Genomic DNA, 3,764 nt, shown 5'->3' on the forward strand with positions numbered 1-3,764 from the left:
AATGCTGAGACAGTTCTTATACGCAGTGTCCCACCTGGCGACAACGTACTTTCGGATCTCCGACGTGCTGCTGTACGGAACAGGTTGCTGAAGAAAACCCGTCAGTCTTGGAGGACAGGCAACAGTCGTTGAGATAGAGATAATGCGTCTCTCAGCGTCTAAGGAACTTGCTGGACAGGATCTGCTTTACAAAGGTTTGGGTTTGATTCAAACAGCACACTTGTATATATGTCGCCTTCCTTGAAAGATATTTTTTTATCACATCAAGCGATATTACTGCTCCCTCGTGTAAGCGTTACTGTCCTGTAGAAGAAGCGAACCGTCTGGTAGGACAATGCTGAAACAGTTCTTATACACAGGGTCCCACCTGGCGACAACGTATTTTCAGATCTCCGACATGCTGCTGTACGGAACAGGTTGCTGAAGAAAACCCGTCAGCGTCTTGGAGGACAGGCAAGAGTCGTTGAGATAAAGATAATGCGTCTCTCAGCGTCTAAGGAACTTACTGGACAGGATCTGCTTTACAAAGGTTTGGGTTTGATTCAAACAGCACACTTGTATATATGTCGCTTTCCTCGAAAGATATTTTTCTTCCATATCAAGCGGTATCAATGCTCCCTTGTGGTCTTGCAGAAGAAGCAAACCGTCTGGTAGGACAATGCTGAGACAGTTCTTATACGCAAGATCCCACCTGGCGACAACGTACTTCCAGATCTCCGACATGCTGCTGTACGGAACAGGTTGCTGAAGAAATCCCGTCAGCGTCTTTGAGAACAGGCAACAGTCGCTGAGATGGAAATGATGCATCTCCCAGCGTCTAAAGAACTTGCTGGACAAGATCTTCTTTACGACGGTCCGGGTTTGATTCATGCAGCACACTTGTATATATGTTGCCTTCCTCGAAAAATATTTTTCTTCCATCTCAAGCGGTATCACTGGTCCCTCATGTAAGTGTTACTGTCTTGCAGAAGAAGCCGTTTAAAACAATGCTGAGACAGTTTTTATACACAGGGTCCCACCTGGCGACAACGTACTTTCGGATCTCCGACATGCTGCTGTACGGAACAGGTTGCTGAAGAAAACCCGTCAGCGCCTTGAAGGACAGGCAACAGTCGTTGAGATAGAGATGATGCGTCTCCCAGGGTCTAAGGAACTTGCCGGACAAGATCTTCTTTACGAAGGTCCGGGGTTGATTCAGGCAGCACACTTGGATATATATGTCGCCTTCCTCAGAAGATATTTTTCTTCCATATCAAACGGTATCACTGCTCCCTCGTGTAAGCGTCTTGCAGAAAAAGCAAACCGTCTGGTAGGACAATGCTGAGAGTTCTTATACGCAGGATCCCACCTGGCGACAACGTACTTTCGGATCTCCGACTGTTCCTGCTGTACGGAACAGGTTGCTGAAGAAAACCCGTCAGCGTCTTGGAGAACAGGCAACAGTCGTTGAAATAGAGATAATGAGTCTCCCAGCGTCTAAGGAACTTGCTGCACAGGGTCTTCTTTGAAAAGGTCCAGATTTGATTCAGGTAGCACACTTGTACGTCGCCTTCCTCGAAAAACTTAAAACATGGCCCGGCCGGACCCGGTCTCGATCTCGGGCTCGACAAGCTGCTGGCTGAAGAGCAGCCGGCGCTATGTCGTTCCAGATTCGGGCAAGATCTCGCGGCACCCGGTCGCGTCCAGACCCTTTGAACTTCAACGAGTCCATGCTCGGACTGCTGTCCTCACCGTAAAAGCTGCAACTATCGGCGGGCAGTCCACGCTGAAATGCAAACTCACATCGGACGGTAGCTGAAGCGAGCTGGTGCTGGTGATCCCCTGCCGCATTGCGCCGCTGTTCACTGACAGGAAATCGTAATAGTGGAGGAAGTCCAAGCCAACGATGGACGCGGCCGCTGGGCTGCACGGTAAGGATGAGTTCTCCGTCTCAAACTCCGGACCAGCCTGCTCCTCATCGTCATTTTCCTTTTCGGGCTAGCTAAAGCTGTTCTCCAGAGACGGTATGTCGTCGACAGAGGCGGTGGCTATCTAAAAGCTTCCGGTCACGTCAATTTACACCGATGGCGACGAGATGGTCGTCGCCGTGATGTTGCTGCCTTGTTGCCCCTCATCTGAACAAGGATTCCTCGATCCAGGATAAGGACTTCGCTATCGATTCGCTCGGCGAGGAGGAACGTGTCTCACCATTGTTCAAGGAATCGTTGGAGCGATGACGTAGCATAAACTTGCGGCGCCAACTGCTGCCGTTATTGTTTTACTTCTTCGTCGGCGACGGTAAGGAACGCGGAATCTGATGATTGTCATCCTGTCGTTCATTGATAATACTGTTGTTGCTGTTCAAAGCAATCATTATTTCGCTCGGCGAAATCAGCGTCCGCTCCGGGCGAGGGTTCAAGATCAAAATAATCGGTAGTGTCCGTGCTGTTACCGCCGGACTCCCAGGCCTCTTGGTCAATGATGAAGAAGTTGGAACGCTGGTCACTTAGGAACCGTGTCGGTTGCGCTCGCTCGCGTTGTACGTCCTGCGGGTGAATGACAGGATCACGTTGTTCAGCAAGGACTTGCTCTTTCCTATCGACAGCAACGCGACTGCACGACACGCGCAGATATGGATGATGTGTACGCAGCCGTTGACATATGTGCGCCAGTATAATACTCGCAATATTTGACAAATAGTTTACAATAGTTTACAAGCCAGCCTGACTGACTAGGTATTCGACCCAAATGTTTGGGTAGAAACATCAAATAAATTTTTAATAATAACGGAAACGCAAATTATTACTTATTCCAAGATAACGGTACTAAAGCGATTATTCAGTTAAACGTAATTTAAAATCTAAATTTGTATCTTTGGACCACAATCACAATGTGTGTGACTTAAAGACTAGTATTTGATTACCATCAATTCACAAATTACTACCCTCTCTCCTTAAATATAATTTTTTTTAACTATTTCACCAATTTAATCCAAGGTTTCATTCGTCTTCAATTCGGAGACAATATAAAATTATATAGTCTAGGTAACATTAAATCCAAGGATATTTTGCACTGCATATTTGTTCTTTTAAAATTGTTAAAATAAAATATGCTAATGACAAATGATTCTTCATTAACTTCTCCAACACGGAGGTACTTCCTTCTGAGATGACTAAACTCCTCCAATTTGGCAATAATTTTTACCTCCCCACGAACTTGAACCAAAAAACTGCCATGCACGAATTCATAAAAAATATTGAAAGCAACACCAAATGCCATAACATTGGCAATGTAATAAAAATATAGTTTTGAATTAAACAAATTAGTAGCTGATGCTAAAACTTCAAACATGAAAGCGAAAGCTGAAATAAAAGAAGCAAAAATACAATACACAGCAGAAATTAAACGTCTAGTTCCAAGATACCGTGAAAAATTCAACAAATCTCTTATCACAGACTGTAATTTCGCGATCGCGATTCGACCAGTGTTCGTCACTTCTTGAAAGCCATTACCCATTATTCATTAAGATTTCACAATTAAATAACAATGATCGATATATCGGCGATCTCTACATTTTTTAAAGATAAGTACTGTTTTTAATGATTATTTTAAAACTCAAAATTTATATATTAATATATTATTTTTAATTTTGATAGATGCATTATATTCAATATATTCCAAGCTTCAACCAAGGGACCAGATTATATTTTTAGTTCTATTTGCCATAATTTTGATTTGTCTTTCATATTTATGTTAAAAGACAGGTATAATAAACATATATATAT

At 43.8% G+C, this 3,764-nt stretch overlaps 1 pseudogene; it reads right to left on the bottom strand.

Annotated features, from left to right (window-relative positions):
* Window positions 1-506: 506 nt before the first annotated feature.
* On the bottom strand, window positions 507-2,525 carry LOC112463935 (annotated as a pseudogene).
* Between the last annotated feature and the right edge of the window lie 1,239 nt (window positions 2,526-3,764).

The sequence above is a fragment of the Temnothorax curvispinosus genome, unplaced genomic scaffold, assembly GCF_003070985.1.
Source record: "Temnothorax curvispinosus isolate PA1 unplaced genomic scaffold, ASM307098v1 QBEX01001477.1, whole genome shotgun sequence".
Lineage (NCBI taxonomy): Eukaryota > Metazoa > Arthropoda > Insecta > Hymenoptera > Formicidae > Temnothorax > Temnothorax curvispinosus.